At 41.9% G+C, this 19,298-nt stretch overlaps 1 pseudogene; it reads right to left on the minus strand.

The window, feature by feature from the left end:
- Positions 1 to 1,082: 1,082 nt before the first annotated feature.
- LOC140358145 (chymotrypsinogen A-like) lies at positions 1,083 to 18,253 on the minus strand (annotated as a pseudogene).
- Positions 18,254 to 19,298: the final 1,045 nt, after the last annotated feature.

Consider the following 19,298-nt stretch of genomic DNA (forward strand, 5'->3'; position numbering starts at 1 on the left):
ACATAGGAACTTGTCCTGGTGATTTGATGCAACACAAACAACAAAACAATGAACAATGAATACAAAACGGCTTGATATGTACATAATAAAATAAAATAGTCCAAATCTGGTTTAGACACTATGTTTGTAAAGGGAACACAATCAGGCCGAAAGGCCCTTTTCACGAAACCGATCGACTTGTTCTGGTTAAAACTGCCAAGTTCCTCTTCCTGCTTCATTCTTATGGGGAATTTACTCTCTAAAATAAATCAATAATTAAAGAACACAAAGTGGTGAGTGACTTCCAGAGTGATAATGACAGCAGCATGTTCAGACCTTTATGTCCCATGTAAATACTTCACCTGGAGACATCTATGTGTTTATAAAAGTAAGTGTTCTAAGCTAATGCTAACATGCAGTAAATGTAATCAATAATGTTAAAATAACAGCACAAACTGAACTAATCTGTTTACAAAAACACTCCACTTTGCGTTCTCTGTACTTTTAAGTGTATCTGTTTTGTATTTAAGTTCATTTAAATGTAAAGGACTTCATTACAGCAGAGGAAGAAACAGAGTGGTGAACTGCAACAAGCCTAAAATGCAGCATTTGGACTTTATCGTTGTGATTCAATTAGGCCGTAAATAACAAAAGATTTTTTAATCTAATGAGATTAGAAATGAATGACCCTCACCTTGTCCGAGTGGCTTTTAAAGAGTTTAGATTGAGTAGACTGAGCCCTAAATGTGTGAAATCTGGACATCGGATTACATTTAGTTAGTTAGTAGGCCTCTTGCTGCCTCGTCACAGTCGGACTGCAGGTGGCGCTCCAACAGGAGAACAGGCCTCAGCTGAGCAACACGTCACAGTAACATCACATATTATTTCATTTCAAGTGTAAGTTTGATACACATTTGATGTGTTTAAAGACAAATATAAACTGTTATATTTTGGTAAAATGCAAAGGGTCCCACTGAGACCCCTGTGCCTGAGGTCAAAGGTCAACCGTTCATGTGGGTGAGAGTACCATATTTTTACATGGACTTATATTAATCTTCTTAAAAGGCCTAAATTCCTCTTCACGTAATGAAAGTTAGACCATGACACGTCATGTTTTTATTTATTTGTTTTACAGACAGTGAAGTTTGTCCACATTTTCATCATGTTTTCTTCAACATCAATAATTATATTCATAACGTTTGAATGCTCAGTGCAACAAAATATATATTATTCATTATAACATTAGAATTTAAATCATTCAAATAAAGATCAAGAACAGAAAAACCACAATCCAAATGGAACTAGTGCATCATCAGAGAAAACTTCCTTCAAATACCAGTGTTACTTCAATTATTAGTGTGCAATACATGCGTTACTTATATTACTACAGTAAAAGTATTTAGTAAAATAGTTCTACACTCTGTAAGACTCGTAAAAACATTTTTGCAAAACAAGAACAAAGTTAGTATTTCATGGAAGAGGATCAGGGCCAATTTAAAAACTTCAAAATAATAAAAGTAAGAATCATGGTTCAGTCCAGAGATTGTGTGAAGATCTTTATGGGGACTGGGAGCAGGTGCGTCTCATGGCAGGTGCAGGTAGAAGAGCAGCAGTGACAGGAGCAGTGACAGGTGCAGTGATAGGCGCAGTGACAGGTGAGATGCGCCGCTGGACACGTTCCCCTGGGAGTCGAGGAAGCCGGGCGAGTTGGGGCTGGTGTGTCCGCTGATCCATGTCTGGTACTGTGACACTCGGGCGTAGACTCCGGGGAAATTCCTATCCGCGCAGCCAATCCCGAAGCTCACCACGCCCGCCTGCACCCACGACGAGTTTATCTTCAGCACCAGAGGCCCGCCAGAGTCACCCTGAGGACACACGGAGACGCTTCAGAGACACTTTACAGGTGCAGGTGTGACAGGTGCACAGGAGACAGGTGTGACAGGTGCACAGGAGACAGGTGCAGATATGACAGGTGTGAGAGGTGCAGGTGTGCCAGGTGTGACAGGTGCAGGTGTGACAGGTGTGAGAGGTGCACCGATGACAGGTGTGACAGGTGCACAAGTGACAGGTGCAAGTGTGACAGGTGCACAGGTGCCGGTGTGACAGGTAAAGATGTGCCCGCGTGACAGGTGTGACAGGTGCAGAGTTCTCACCTGGCAGGAGTTCTTGCCCTGTTGTCCTGCACACAGCATGTTACTGGTGTGACAGGTGCGGGTGTGACAGGTGCAGAGTTCTCACCTGGCAGGAGTCCTTGCCCTGTTGTCCTGCACACAGCATGTTACTGGTGATGTCCATGCTGTTGTAGTTGGCGTCACACTGAGACTGGGACACGATCGGGACACTGACCTCCTGCAGGCGCTGAGGGAACGGCAGGGGCACTAAACACACAAGCAACACTTTTTCACCACTTTAAAACCTCGATGGGAGTATCACTGTTTTTGAAAGTTAAACGCAAAAAGAAAATCATACTGTGCTGTCTTGACAACACTAACATCACGAATTTGTATTATACCACCACTTTTTTTTTTTGTTAAGAATGTTTTGGCCCGAAAGACGGGAAAGTTGAGTTTGACATGGGGGATGAGTGAGAAGGGAGGACATGCAGGAAACACTGCGGCCGGCTACACTTGGAGCCTGGCATATGTGTGCTGTGCCTTAACCACTCAACCACTGGGCAGCACACACTATGCCACCACTTTTTGATGCTAAACAAGGTGTAAACCAGGTGTAAACAAGGTGCAAACCACACTTTCTGAACAAATCATTGACGCTTCGACAATTTAGAAAATTTCAAAATGTTTTGTTTTGAAAATACAGGAACCCCATCAAAATCCAACATGAGTGAAAGCTGTAGATCTCTGCTGGCCGAACATGGGCAGTTTAAAAAAAATGTGGGAGAATTCGATCTGGGTCCGGAAGTGCAGTACTAAGAGTGGCCACCGATCAAACTGGTGCTCTGACAGAGGGGGGCATCTTATCCAGGTCTTATTACAGGTCCAAACCAGGGCTAAACCAAGTCTAAACCAGGTCTAACCATTTCTAAACCAGGGCTAAACCAGGTTGAAACCAGGTCGAAACCAGGGCTAAACCAGGGCTAAACCAGGTCTAAACCAGGGCTAAACCAGGTCTAAACCAGGTACAAACCAGGGCTAAACCAGGGCTAAACCCGGTCCAAACCAGGGCTAAACAAGGCCTCCATTTCAAAAAGCGAGTTGAGCTTAGCCGTAGTTTATTTCTTGACTCAGAATTGTCTGGCTTGTTTCAGAAAATCTTAGCGCTGAATTTGACCAGTCAGATTCTGTTCACCAGAGTTTATTTGAGGAGAAATTTGGTTTTGACTCACCCCCAGAGTTGATGGTTCCCCAACCGCTGACCCACACGTTGGTCCCGGCGCTGGGCTCATTGCCGGAGGCGGCGAGGCAAACGGGTCGGATGTAGTTGGTGAAGGTCACGGCCCTGGACAGTTTGAGGAGACTGATGTCGTTGTCATTGGTATCTTTGTCGTACCCCGGGTGGTTTATGATCTCAGACACCAAGCGCGACTCCTCGTTTGGGTTCGACTGAAACTGCGTGTCACGGCCCAAGTACACTACCAAGCCCGATGTACTGGTGCTGAGGAGAGACCAGAGTCAAAGTCAGAAACAAGACCAAGACCAAGGTACTGGTGCTGAATTATAATATGTTATAATATTATGATAATTATTAAATATTATTATGATAGTTATTTTCATTAGTTAGAAAACTAACTAATTAGAAAAAAATAAAAAGTCAGCAGAAAGAGTGAACAGCAAAACAAAAACTATAAATCAATCAACAGGAAAAAAGAAACAAAAGGTAAAAAACCTACAAAAAATGTAAAACTAAATTGTTTTTTCCAGGATTCTGAGTAAATGAATGAGGAAGCAGCAAACCATGAAAGAAATAAAACATCTTACTTTAACAGCAGCAGAAAAGAGTTCAAATAAATAAATGTGATTGAAAAAATAATCAGATTTTTTCTTTTTTCCATAGTCCAATCAGACTCAGACTGTTCCTCAGTGAAATGGTCCAACGTGAAACCAGGAATAATCATAGTAAAACATAAAGTATGATTTAAAATCAGGTGTTATAAATGGGGGTGGATCCTATTTCTTTAACCATAAGAAAATGAGTCTATGAGAACAGTTTTATTCATGCAAACGGTAAGAAAACATCCTAAAATGTGAGTAGAATGTTTTGTTTTGTTTTGTTGTTGTTTTTTCTGAACTTTACATCGTTTCAACAAAAAACATACAAAAGTGGCTCAACTTCCCCCGGTCTTCCCCACGATATAACCACACATAATGATGACAGTAAAAATGCTTATTTTCTTTCATTCCTATGCTGTTGCAATAGTTTGTGATCCGCTTTAGGAACTCAACCACGATGACTGTAAAGCAACGGTTATGATTTTTATTTTTTTGTTCTTCTCAGAGCAAAAACTGAGATTGTAAAATGTTCCTTTCCCTGAACTAGTTTCTTAATAACTGTGTTTTTAAAAATGTTATGTGACAAATCTAAATTGTAATCGTGAAATCGTAAAGCAAAAATGAAAAAAGTATTTATAAATCTAAAGTTTTTTTTTTTTATCTGGCTGTTTATTCTAGTCAAGTTACTTTACTTTTATTGAGGCTGTCGCTGCTGTTTGGTCTTGGCCTCTCGGAAATGGTGAATACAAACAATAAGAACATGAACAATCGCTCAATAACGGGGAAAATCATGACGTTTCTTCTCAGGAGCGTGACTCTTTTGGGCGCGGCTTCAAAAACAAAGCGTCAAAACCAACAGCAACAAGCAACAGGTCGTGAACGCCAAATGACAACGACTCAAAACCGGAATTTCCACCATCCACAACAAGGAGTGATTCAGGTTATTGGTGTTCACATGCGTCACCGGGTTATTGCAAATATTCCCATTATGAAAGAGTTTTTGACTGCACGTAAACGCAGGGTGACCCGGGACAGTCCCAGTTTTGAGCCCCGTGTCCCATGTGTAACCAGTCCATATATTATTGTAGTATAATCACACAAAATATTTTTATTTTTTTTTAAATATTGTGCTGTCTTGGTCCTCCAGTCCCTACTTCTTCTTCGTGTGTTCCCCTTGGCGCACTGGTATAGATTTGAGGGTCGTGACTTCCTCTTCCCTTTTGATATCTCCGTGTGGGGAAGAGGTCAGTCATCCCTCGTGTCGTCCTTCATGTTTTATGTGTTATATATTGATTTAATTGTTGTTATCTCCTTTTGTAGTTTGGGCTGGATTTGCGCAGTGGCACATGTTCACTTTTGTTGTGTTTTTCTTTTAACCAGAATAAATGGAGGGTGTTTCCAAAAGATCAACAGTTTCCCGAGGCTAATCTACACACCACATCCATAATTACACAACGCAGGAACATATCGGTCACACATGTCCCAGCAGATCCATCCAAAACCACTGATTTGTCTCAGTTTTGTACCTATGATCTCCTAGTTGTCCTGGCTTTTGACCACGAAAACACAAAAAATCTCTCACGTCAGCCGTGAAATAGGTGTGAATGTGGCGAGTGCATAAAAATCAACTTAATTACCGTATTTTTAGGACTATAAGTTGCACCTTTTTTCATAGTTTTGGCCTGGGTGCGACTTATATGTGATATTATTCGTTATTTTCACACTGACAACCACAAGAGGGCGCTCTAGGCTCTAAGCGACGCAGAAGAAGAATCTGCACTTCCTCTTCCTCTGGAGTTTGTGGAGTTGTTTAGAAGTGACACAGAGGAAGAAGAATTCAACGGATTGAGTCATTTGGGGTAAAACTGATGCTTTGGTAAACTTGTTAGCATGTTCTTTATGCTATAGTTATCTGAATAACTGTTCATATGTTACGTTAACATACCAGACACTTACCACAGTTCTGTCTGTGCCTCATGTAGCTGAAGGTGTTAGCGTTAGCACACATACCAGCAGTGGCTGGTCCATTAAAGGCGGTATGGAAAATTTTTCGGCGATTTGAGAACGCAGGCGGAAGTGCGCATGCGCACTCCCCCGTGTGGACTGATACAACACACACGTGCGTTTGTTTATTAGCGCAACGGAGCGCATCGCATCGCTCGCCCCCCGTAGATTTCTGTCCACTTCTGCGTCAGCTCGAACTGTCTTTCTCCGTCTTCATTTTGCCCCGTACACTGAGGGAACTATATTATGATAGATCCATGCGCTTAGGCATGCGGAAACGTGGGGACGAACCGCACGCGGCTGCAGGTGAGCGATAGGTGCGTTTTATGATTGATACGTGGCAGGACCAATGATTTATCCACGCCACGAGGAAATATGATACTAAAAACAATATAATTTATTCAGAAATATCTTATATATTCTTATTAGTGTTAATGTGTAAAATAATAATATATATCCATATATATATTTATAAATAGATATAGATGAGTACTTTGTTTGCGTGCTGCGTGGTCTGCTGCCTGGCGCAGCCTGCGTCACTTTTCTACGCGCCCCAGAGCCTCATAGAAAAGCAATGGGGATTTTTAGCCAATCAAATCACAATCAAAAGTGACTACGTCACTATAGGTTTTGCCATAGGAAAATAGCGACTTTGGGGCGCTCCAGAAAGCGCCCTTTTGAACGTAGAAGTAACGCCACAGAGCTACACTTTTTACGCTGGAGACAGGCATGTGCGCGCGCCGTACGCGGAAGTGCCACACGCCGTGTTTCCGTCTTAAAACTGCATCTACAGAGTCTGTTACAAAAGGTACGTCCAAAACGACTGAGCTGCTCAACGGTTTGCTGCTTTATTTGTGTTGAAATGACAGCGGCTGATTTCGTATCAATCCGAGCCGAGACATGCGATCTATCAAACGCCGTGCTCCGTTACCATGACAACAAACACGCAGGTTTTTTTTAGTTTATTACTTGCATAAGGCTAACGCTAAGCATTAAGTATCGCTTAACTTCTATTGATAAAAAATATGCTTTTGTTATTAGAAAACCCATGAAAGAAAGCCATAAATGACAACTTTCCAACAGCAATAATGTCTGTGATGATTAAATATAAAAATGTAAATGTTACACATGTAGTTCAGGGTTACTAATGCCACTTGGAAGCTATTTTATGAAACACCAACTATTGTTTGTGTTTTTATTTCCTCGTAATGTAATAATTGCTACCCTGCATTATAAGTGACAGTATCACAGAGATTTTTGATTTGCTCTTTTCATTTTATAAAGTGTAAAATGTAATTTTATGTCAAATGTATTTTCTCACAAATGGAATCTGCCGCTAAGTCATTGTATTATCATTAACAAAAGTGGAAATAAAGTGTGTTTATGTATCCATACAGTCAACGTTAAATATTAAATTTTGGACATTTAAAAAAAAAAAAAACACGGTCATGTCAAATAGCCCCCCCTATAATTTGCACCACCAGCCGCCACTGATACATACACCTATTCACTATGTTCTCTAATCTGTTTTACTTTAAATTGCATTTCAAGATTAAATGTCTGTTCTTGGTCTTGGATTTTATCTGTTTAACTAACAGAGTAAGTTTTGGAGTAACTGTCTGGACGTATTTGAAGTTTTTGTCACCAAAGTGAGAAGAGAAAGAACCAAAGTGAGAAGAGAAAGAACACTTCTACTCAAGTCAGAAACTGCAATACAAATATTACTCAAGTAGGAGGAAAAGCGCCTGAAAGTTACTCCAAGAAGTACAATTTATTGAAAAAGTGACTTTTGTGACAAATGTAGTTGGGGTGTAGTTCTCTGGCCCAAACTGAGCCAACAGTAATGTGAGAAAGCAAGACTGACCTGGGGAAGCAGTGAGCGGCCGTCAGGACCCACTGGTCGTTTATGAGAGAACCTCCACAGAAGTGAGCTGAACTGAGAAGACATTTAGAGATCGTTCAGATTTCATTTTCATCTCTTATCAACACCAGAGTAAACCTCAACAACGAAACCCCCTTTTATACACTTATAATGTAATAAATAATAACAACAAAAATAATTATTTTTTTAAAAAAAGGAGCCAGGAGAATTAAAACTGCCTCAGTAAACATGGGAGGATACTGAGAAAGTTTTGTATCACAATTTTCAAGACTAAAATAATTGTGATTAACTATTGAATGATCTTATCCTCATCTTTTGCCTAATTTCTTTGTCTTCTCTGCAAAGCCTCTGAGTTTGAACCTCTCTTTATGTCATGCTTTGACTTTGGATCATGTCAGACACATTATGACCTGGAAATATCATATCATGGCTCTTGACAAAGCGAGTGCCGTGCGTCGATAAACAGGAAACGGCTGTTGCTAATGCGCTTTGCTAGCTTTGTGTTGCTAAGGCTCAACATATAAGTTAGCATCAGTGGAAATACAGCGCTTTAGCACAAGATCAAGTCAGAGTTTGGTGATGAATAATTCTTTTGTGTTTCTTTCCGCTTTTTGAATCTTCTTTAGCCGGAGGTTTTCTCTCATCCAATCATCTTGTGCTAAAGTTAAAGCTGAACGTGAGCCAGCGCGCCCTGGAACCTCTCGTGATCGCATTCGGACCCCTCTGACCGCTCCCATGGGAACGCACTCTCAACCAGGGCTAAAGCAGGTCCAAACCCGGATTGAACCCGGACTAAACCCGGACTAAAGCCAGACTAAAGCAGGACTAAAACAGGTCCAAACCCGGATTGAACCCAGACTAAACCTGGACTAAACCCGGACTAAAGCCGGACTAAAGCGGGATTAAAGCGGGTCTAAAGCGGGACTAAAGCGGGACTAAAGCGGGACTAAAGCGGGTCTGAAGCTGGACTAAAGCGGGACTAAAGCGGGACTAAAGCGGGTCTGAAGCTGGACTAAAGCGGGACTAAAGCAGGACTAAAGCGGGACTAAAGCAGGGCTAAAGCGGGACTAAAGCGGGACTAAAGCGGGACTAAAGCGGGACTAAAGCGGGACTAAAGCGGGACTAAAGCTGGACTAAAGCTGGACTAAAGCTGGACTAAAGCTGGACTAAAGCGGGACTAAAGCGGGACTAAAGCGGGACTAAAGCGGGACTAAAGCGGGACTAAAGCGGGACTAAAGCAGGGCTAAAGCGGGACTAAAGCGGGACTAAAGCTGGACCAAAGCGGGACTAAAGCTGGACCAAAGCTGGACCAAAGCTGGACCAAAGCGGGACCAAAGCGGGACTAAAGCGGGACTAAAGCGGGACTAAAGCGGGACTAAAGAGCAGGACTAAAGCAGGACTAAAGCAGGACTAAAGCAGGACTAGAACATACCTGTGCAGTGAGACCTGCCATGGCCACGCCCCAGGAGTTGCATCTTCTCCACCCACAATCTTCGACTTGGAGTTCAAAGGAGCAGAACCACAAACTGAAACAGAGAAACCCAGGTCTAAACCAGGTCTAAACCAGGTCTAAACCAGGCTGGACCAGGTCTGGACCAGGTCTAAACCAGATCTAAACCAGGTCTGGACCAGGTCTAAACCAGGACTAAACCAGGTCTAAACCAGGTCTGGACCAGGTCTAAACCAGGTCTAAACCAGGACTAAACCAGGACTAAACCAGGTCTAAACCAGGTATAAACCAGGTCTAAACTAGGACTAAACCAGGACTAAACCAGGACTAAACCAGGTCTGGACCGGTCTAAACCAGGACTAAACCAGGTCTGGACCAGGTCTGCATTCAAATGTATTTTGTATCTTCTTCTGTTTCAAGCTCTAGAGGTTTTGACTCAAGTCACTATTTTGACTTTAAAGCTGCAACATTTGGGGAAAATATCTGTGATTTTTCTGACAATAATCGCAGTTAAATTTCCAAATTATATGTTTTAATAATAGGATTCTGTTTAAGTTCAAATTGAAATACACAAAGACTGAAACAGGCCTTTGAAGGTAAAGGTAAAGGTACATACATATAGAGGTAAAGATACATGTACAGCTGTACAAGTACAGGTGTACAAGTACAGGTGTACTTGTACACTCGTGATAAAGACAGAGTGCTTTAGTTTTAGTAAAGTAATTGTATCTGAACAAAAGAAAGAGTATATATTGTTCTATTCAAATGCTGCAGCTGTGCGAGTTTAGGAAAATGGATTCACAGAAACAACTCTGAGGGAAAGGTCTGCCTCACGACACATTCAAATCCTGCACAGAATCAGAGTTCTGTATCACGCTGAAGCTGAAGCTGGATGTTCAGTCGAATGTAAAGTGTACAAATATAAATATATGAGAGTTAGACTCACCGTCGGCCTGGGCCCTGGCTCCTGAAACACAAACACACTCAGGTCAGAGATGAACACACAAAGAACACGACACAGATCATGGTCATGGGTTTGAATCCCGGGCAGCATGGGACCTTTTTATTTCTGATAAAAAGAGAAAAAGAGCTGGAAAACACAGAATCTGAAATTGTCACAGTTTTACCATTGTTCTAACTTTCTGCATCAGTGGGTGGAGCTTTGCACAAATCAAACACAATCTAGATCAGACCGTGAGACAAGAAAGCAAGATTCGAGGGAAACGAATGCTTCTTTTTACCAGACAAAAACACTTGTGTCATGGTTTTATGTGCTCTCGTGTGCCAGACTAACCTCCCTCGAAGTGATTTCACCCTGTGTCTGGTGAGTTCTCTCCATTTCCCCCAAAAATATATAATAATAAAATAAAAAATCAAATCCAACTTTATTTACATTTTATAACACAAAGTCTCTGCACAGAGTTCAAAACAAGCGCGAGTTAAAAATGGTCAAATAAATAAATATGTACAAATAAAAACAAATTATACTATATTATATTATATATATTAGTTCTGTGAAGTTTGAGGCCTAAATTGTGTGTTTTCCATCGAAAGGAACTGTATCTGAACGGCAAGAGAAACTGCACCAGAATACACAAAGTATTTCATAACAAGTGTTCAGTTACTCCCCAACACTGAACACTAAGACGTTCAGAATCCGACTGAAACTGTTCACCAAAGCCTTTTTCCTCTGATTCCTCGCCTTGTTTCTCTGAAATGTTTCGACCGCGTGTTTCAGGTTGGACTTATTTTTGTTATTAATCCTTTGTTGAAAGACAAATGCTAAGATTTGTGATTGTTCTCATTTGCTCGTCCACATTCTCTCTCACTCCGAAAGCCAGAAAACACACAGGCAAAAGAACATAAAGATAATATCTAAGTCACTTTGTCTTTCAGGCCAGAAAGCAGAAAAAGGGATGATACTTGAAAAGACAGAAGATCTGGTAAAAATGGGATAAATATCCCACATCTCAGAACCAATCCTCAGATTGAGAATGACTCTTGGAGGAGAGTCTAAACATATTGTTTTTCAAAAACCGTGAAACAACTGAACCTTTTTCTATGATGGAACACTCCTGGACAAATAAGGGATTACACAGAGTCTATAGATAAAATTAAAAATGATTGTCGGGTCAAAATGTATGTTAGCATTATTCCATAAATGTAATCATAATTTCCAATTAAATACAAATAATAATACAAATTTGTTTACAGTTTTTTATAATTGAATAAACACAATTTTGATTGTTTTGTTTTATTTAGCAAAACCCTGCACACAATTAGCACAACCACAAACCCAATTATCAAAACACCTTAACTCCTTTGCTAAATGAAACACTCTTGTAAAAACTATACACTAATTGATCAAAACCATATTTTTTACCATATGAAACACACATGTTGCATATGACTTAACCATGTTTGCACCAGTTACACACTGCTGTGGAAAACCTTAAACACTTTCGGCTAATCCTGCTTCTAAGTGCACAGAGTCGTATGGGTGAAATACACAGTGAATTTGCAAAACACCGCTCGGATTTGCACAACTGGAAACACAATGTCTGCTCACACTTTGTGCAAAACAATACACACAGTGAACACTACACACACTTGGATGCATGACTGTAGACACCACACAGGACACAAGACTAATGCTGTTGACAACGTCATTTCTTTTTTTCCATATACTCAAGCCAACATGGCAAAAAAGAAAAAAAATCCCAGTTTTCATGAACATTACATTTTATCCAGTACAAAAAAGAACCCTCCCAAACTCCTCCCCCTCTTCCTCCTGCTTGAAGTCTTCCTCTTCCTCTTCCTCTACCTTTACCCCTACCTCGACCTCTGGCACGGCCTCTGCCTCCTTCTTCCCCTTGTCTTCTTCGTCCTTCTCATCCTCACTCTTCCTCTTCCTCTTCCTTCCATTTTGGTTCAGTTTGGTGAACTCACATGCTGCATTTTTATAGTGCTTAAACCTGATTGGTGTGTCTACAATTAAGCGATCTTGTGTTTGCACACCTAATGCCAGTGTTCAATAGATTGGCACATGGGTGTGGTCATTTGACAGTCAGTGCTTTAGAATTGCAAAGAAGTGACATCTTGATAAACTTCTAAACTTCGTCTAAATACATACAACTGTTTTCAGTGTTGTAAATCACTGTGTGTGTTGTTTTGCACAAAGTGTGAACTGATTTATTGTGTTTACAGTGGTGCAGATCTGAGGCCGAGTTTTGCTTCTTGAGTGTAAGGTTTTGATAATTGGGCTAAACTTTAGATTTTAGTGTTTATTCAATCGTAAAAAACTGTAAAGCGGCTCTAATGTCATTCACATCACCGGCTTTCATTTAACAAAACCATCTTGATTTGTCATATTTTGAGATATTTTGATCCTTTTTAGGTTTCAGCCGAATGATTCTTTCCTGATGTGAAGATTTTGTGAGGAACTTTCCCTGTTCAAAAGATAAACTGACAATGGTCCGAGTATCTTCGGCTTGCTTAATGTTAAAACAATGGAGATTGAACTGGTAAATACTAAACTTAACAGTCTGTCTGTGATAAATGTATTTTCAGAATTGCAGCGGTTCACTTTTTTGCATTGGTTTGACTTTATTATTATTATTGCCATAGTGACCAATGTTTATGCAGAAGTTTCTGACTCTGAGCTCTTCATTTGTATGTCCGAGGCGTTCTACAACTGTGAGTGATGTCTGCTGTCATGTTGATGTGGAGGGCGGGGCAAGTGTGTGAGGAGGGCGGGCCAGTGTGTGAGGAGGGCGGGACAAGAGTGTGAGGAGGGCGGGGCAAGAGTGTGAGAAGGGCGGGGCGATGTGTGAGCTCATGTGATTATCGTTCACTAGTTTGATGAATCCTGATTAGAAAGTCCTCTCACCCCGAGCCTCAAAAACACTCTGTTCTGAATCTTCTCCATCTGTGACGTTTCGTCCATCTGTGACGTTTTTTCTTCTTCTGTGAAGTCTCGGGATTAGACTCAGACTAAACCAGGACTAAACTCAGACTAAACCAGGACTGGATTCAGACTAAACCAGGACTAAACTCAGACTAAACCAGGACTAGACTCAGACTAAACCATGACTAGACTCAGACTAAACCAGGACTGGATTCAGACTAAACCAGGACTAAACTCAGACTAAACCAGGACTAGACTCAGACTAAACCAGGACTGGATTCACACTAAACCAGGACTGGACTTAGACTAAACCAGGCCTAGACTCAGACTAAACCAGGACAAAACTCAGACTAAACCAGGACTAGACTCAGACTAAACCAGGACTAGACTCAGACTAAACCAGGACTGGATTCACACTAAACCAGGACTGGACTTAGACTAAACCAGGCCTAGACTCAGACTAAACCAGGACAAAACTCAGACTAAACCAGGACTAGACTCAGACTAAACCAGGACTAGACTCAGACTAAACCAGGACTGGATTCACACTAAACCAGGACTGGACTTAGACTAAACCAGGCCTAGACTCAGACTAAACCAGGACTAGACTCGGACTAAACCAGGACAAAACTCAGACTAAACCAGGACTAGACTCAGACTAAACCAGGACAAAACTCAGACTAAACCAGGACTAGACTCAGACTAAACCAGGACTAAACTCAGACTAAACCAGGACTGGATTCAGACTAAACCAGGACTGGATTCAGACTAAACCAGGACTGGATTCAGACTAAACCAGGACTAGACTCAGACTAAACCAGGACTGGATTCACACTAAACCAGGACTGGACTTAGACTAAACCAGGCCTAGACTCAGACTAAACCAGGACTAGACTCGGACTAAACCAGGACAAAACTCAGACTAAACCAGGACTAGACTCAGACTAAACCAGGACAAAACTCAGACTAAACCAGGACTAGACTCAGACTAAACCAGGACTAAACTCAGACTAAACCAGGACTAGACTCAGACCAAACCAGGACTGGATTCAGACTAAACCAGGACTGGATTCAGACTAAACCAGGACTAGACTCAGACTAAACCAGGACTGGATTCACACTAAACCAGGACTGGACTTAGACTAAACCAGGCCTAGACTCAGACTAAACCAGGACTAGACTCAGACTAAACCAGGACAAAACTCAGACTAAACCAGGACTAGACTCAGACTAAACCAGGACAAAACTCAGACTAAACCAGGACTAGACTCAGACTAAACCAGGACAAAACTCAGACTAAACCAGGACTAAGCTCAGACTAAACCAGGACAAAACTCAGACTAAACCAGTGTTGAGTGTTGAGTGTTGTAAACGATGCCCTTTGACCCGTTCCTCCTTCTTTTATGAAGACGGCAGCGGGAAATGATCCTCGCTCTGATCTGTTACGAGCCGCGTGGCCTTGTCAATACATAAATACGCGCGCTGCCCTGTCAAATACATAAATACATATACAGGACACGCCACCATCACCAGTCAAAGAGTTGATTGAATGTAGAGTTATTTGAGGAAGGAGCACGAGGCAAGACCGCCTTTGGTCAGCCTGTGTTGTTTGCCCGAGGTAGGACTCTGAGAGAACGTCTTACGCACTCTGGTCAAACCAAACTTGCACTCGTTTACAGAGGGCATTTTTAAATGTACATTATCTGAATATGTGGCCGATGTTACATAAAAATCACACGAGACAGACAATGATACAAACAAAGCTGTAAAAGAGGAAGCAGCATTTCTATAAAGAGGCTGGAACTACAGAACTACACCAGCATCCAGAGTGCTCATCAGAGCCTGACACTGACCGTGTTGAGTCTGACCATGTTGAGTCTGACCGTGTTGAGTCTGACCGTGTTGAGTCTGACCGTGTTCAGTCTGACCGTGTTGAGTCTGACCGTGTTGAGTCTGACCGTGTTCAGTCTGACCGTGTTGAGTCTGACCGTGTTCAGTCTGACCGTGTTGAGTCTGACCGTGTTCAGTCTGACCCTGTTGAGTCTGACCGTGTTCAGTCTGACCGTGTTCAGTCTGACCGTGTTGAGTCTGACCGTGTTGAGTCTGACCGTGTTGAGTCTGACCGTGTTCAGTCTGACCGTGTTGAGTCTGACCGTGTTCAGTCTGACCGTGTTGAGTCTGACCGTGTTCAGTCTGACCCTGTTGAGTCTGACCGTGTTCAGTCTGACCGTGTTCAGTCTGACCGTGTTGAGTCTGACCGTGTTGAGTCTGACCGTGTTGAGTCTGACCGTGTTCAGTCTGACCGTGTTGAGTCTGACCGTGTTCAGTCTGACCGTGTTCAGTCTGACCGTGTTGAGTCTGACCGTGTTGAGTCTGACCGTGTTCAGTCTGACCGTGTTGAGTCTGACCGTGTTCAGTCTGACCGTGTTGAGTCTGACCGTGTTCAGTCTGACCGTGTTGAGTCTGACCGTGTTCAGTCTGACCGTGTTGAGTCTGACCGTGTTGAGTCTGACCGTGTTGAGTCTGACCGTGTTCAGTCTGACCGTGTTCAGTCTGACCGTGTTGAGTCTGACTGTGTTCAGTCTGACCGTGTTCAGTCTGACCGTGTTCAGTCTGACCGTGTTGAGTCTGACCGTGTTGAGTCTGACCGTGTTCAGTCTGACCGTGTTCAGTCTGACCGTGTTGAGTCTGACTGTGTTCAGTCTGACCGTGTTCAGTCTGACCGTGTTGAGTCTGACTGTGTTCAGTCTGACCGTGTTCAGTCTGACCGTGTAGAGTCTGACCGTAACTTTCCTCACATTGTTCGATAAACATTAACATTGAACCATTGTTTTGGGCTTGATGTTCATCTCGTGCACTTTTCTTTGCAACGATGGAGAACGATGTGTTATTTTTTGTTTCAGTCGTCTCAATATCATCGTTTATCGTGACATTTTCAATATCATTGTTTATCGTGATCGTGTTTAATCGTTTCTATAACAACTCGTCCTCCAAAAAGTGCCATGTTTATATGACAGTTTTAGAAGCAAAATAAGACATTTAAGTTCAAATTGTTTTAGCTTGTCTGTCACATTTCAGTGTTCTCTAAGCCTTCTCCTTTTTACTTTTGTATTATTTATTTTTTCAGACCTTATTAGGCCCGAGCGCCACAAGCTGGCGAGAGGCCTATTAATCTCGTAGGCCGTGCGAAGCACGGCTGCGAAAGTGCGCACGTAGTGCGCACGAAATCGAGCGTGAAGCGCTTGCCCACTTCCAAACACTCACTAACGCACTCCTTCACTCACGCACGCCCCGTGCATACTAATTAGTAGTAGGAAAATGGAACATTACCGTTGTAAACGGGCGAAGCCCGTGCAAAAGTGCACACTAAACGAGCACTTTACATCCCCTTATAAAGCACTCATTTGCCCTAAGTAGCTCACGAATACGTTCCCCATCTCTTGCATGTTCCGTGCATATAAGCATGTAATGCAAAAATTTTACATTATTACTGTATAGAGGGCCAAAAACACAAAGTGGAAGGAGCCCACTCAAAATTAACAAAAGTACCCGTCAGTGACCAGGGACCCACACCATGAGGTAGGAAAGCGCGAGCGCTTTCCGAAAATGTATAGTTTATGATATTTGAAAAATGGGAAACATTTTTTTCGCATCGGAATATTCTTCTTTCTTTCTTCTCGGGACCAATCCCCCTATTTTTCACCCAGTGAACATTGACGAAAAGTCACAAAAATTTGCACACCTCTAAAAATCGTGCCTCTCTACATTCTGCACCATACCAAAAATGCATTGGGAGATAGGAAATGACCCCAAAAAAATCTGATCGTAAAATCATGAAATTTGGCGCAGAGGTAGATGGTGACAAGAGAAGTAAAAAATATTACTACGGCAACGCCGTCCGCCCAACCAAATGTCGGCCATATTGCTTCAAAAATGGCTAAGCATGACTTGGGAGTTTTTCCAAACGTCATACTTTTACGAACTCCTCCCAGGGCGTTGGCTCTAAAAAGCTGAAATTTGGTGAAAATGCTACTGAGGAGTGGGACATCAAAAGTTATTCAAATGACATTGATACCTGTCACGGTCTCTGTGCGGCGAAGCCGCAAACTTTAGCTAGAATTTCCGAAATCTCCCAAATTTAACATTTCTGCCGTTTGCGCAGATAAAGTCAGAATTGCGTCAAATTAGAATCAGTTGTTAAACTCTTTGCCCTAAACCTACTTGAGGTGAAATAAATTAATTTGGCGACACAGCGCCCCCTACAGATTTTATATGGAGGTTAAATGTTTAGTTTTGCGAAATTATATGAAATTTGACACACAACTCAATTTTGGCATACCCATCAAAAAAGTCAATGAGACCCATGTCATAATTGTTATGGCATTGCCGTAGCGATGACCGAAACCTCCCATGTTATTCCAATGGGGAAATCGCCACAACATGTTTACACTTTATACTTTCACCAACTCCTCCCAGGGCGTCAGCCCTATCAACGTGACATTTGGTGAGACTCATCTTCAGGGGTGGACCATCAAAGGTTATCCACATTTTTATTCAAAGAGTCACAGTGTCTGTGCGGCAAAGCCGCACATTTTGCCAAGAATTCAAAATAAAATAGCTTTTTGATGGTAAAACAAAGGGGAGAAGATGTGACAGCGTCACAGATTCAGCAGTAGATGTAATAAAAGGACAATTGCAGTAGATGTAATAAAAGGAAAAATACAATTGTTAGCGCCCCCTCCTCTTGCGGCGTGGCGGCGGCGTGGCGAGGGCCGATCATTGCCGCTTGCGGCTATATTTTATTTTCTTCTTTAATCAACATCTGAACATATAATTATGTTTCCACTAAATCAGCCACGCACAAAAAATCTCAACCAACGGTTTACTAAGAAAACTCCAAACTTCAAACTTTGTCCAACATAAACTTTTTTTCAGACAAATCAGTTTTGTTTTGGACAGAAAAGTTTGAGCCGTTTTTAGAAAAAAAGAATAATTTACCTGTGATAAAAAGAAGGAGCGACAGATACTGCAAAAGAGCGCTGGGCCGGTCCATGATCCTGGTCCTGCTTTAGTCCTGCTTTAGTCCTGGTTTAGACCTGCTCTGACCTTAGTGATGTATTGTACCTGTCGTACAGGTGCATTGGCCCCGCCCCCTGAGCCATGGCCCCGCCCCTCATTCCACCCCCAACAACGCTGTGTTTCAGCTCCCAATTTATTTACAGATTAACCAAACTAGAGCTTCTGTTTGTCTTTAGGTCTCACGTTTCAGAAACACAAAAACACTGTGTTCTCTGCGACTCAGGCACCAGCAGGAGGAAACAACCGACATTTAATTAACTGGGTTATTATTTAATATTTATTTATAGCAATCAAAAACATAATTCATGTCGTGAAAAAAGTATTATCGGTACTAAATAATAAAAAATACATACTTGGATATTGACGCCGGTGAAGACATGAACGCTGTCTTCAAAAAGAAAACACAAACCTTGGCCAAACTGTCGCCCTAATAAACTCTTCTTTAGAGCCGACTGTAATTCTTATGATAAAAAAATAACTGCGTGTTTTTTGTGTTAACTCCTGCCATGGACAGAAAAAGTCTCTCACAAAGAAGCAGACGACACAAACTGTACGAACAAACAACTGGACGGACTGTAGTAACAATGGAACTGATGGATGGCAGAGTGGACAGCACATATGCCAGCTTCCTGTGAGGCTACATCGCTGAATGCCCTTCTCTCTTTCAGCCCCATTTCACACTGTTCTGTCTGATATCGCACACGGAACATAACATCCTTCACTCACTTAGAAAAACAGACTTCCCCTGAGACGAAACCTTTTCTTTGTTATAGAAAAATGTAAAGAAACTAAAGAAACTAAAAAATAAAATCAGAAAATGAGTTGTTACATCGACAGCGCTCCTTAAAAATGTATGTAACGCAATAAAATAACAACTTTTACAGAATCGTGTCTGACCAAACTGACCTGGACCTGACAAAAGGAAGTCTTTGTTTGTGTGGAGCAATAATTACATTCATCATACAAATGTAATCAAGTACATGAGTAATAATAAGGTGTTTATGACGTTTGATTGATAGTTTGACATGTGTGCGAGGCTCGGCTCTGACG

The sequence above is a fragment of the Eucyclogobius newberryi genome, unplaced genomic scaffold (genome assembly GCF_026437365.1).
Source record: "Eucyclogobius newberryi isolate DKJ021-1_F unplaced genomic scaffold, fEucNew1.0.hap1 SCAF_13, whole genome shotgun sequence".
Lineage (NCBI taxonomy): Eukaryota > Metazoa > Chordata > Actinopteri > Gobiiformes > Gobiidae > Eucyclogobius > Eucyclogobius newberryi.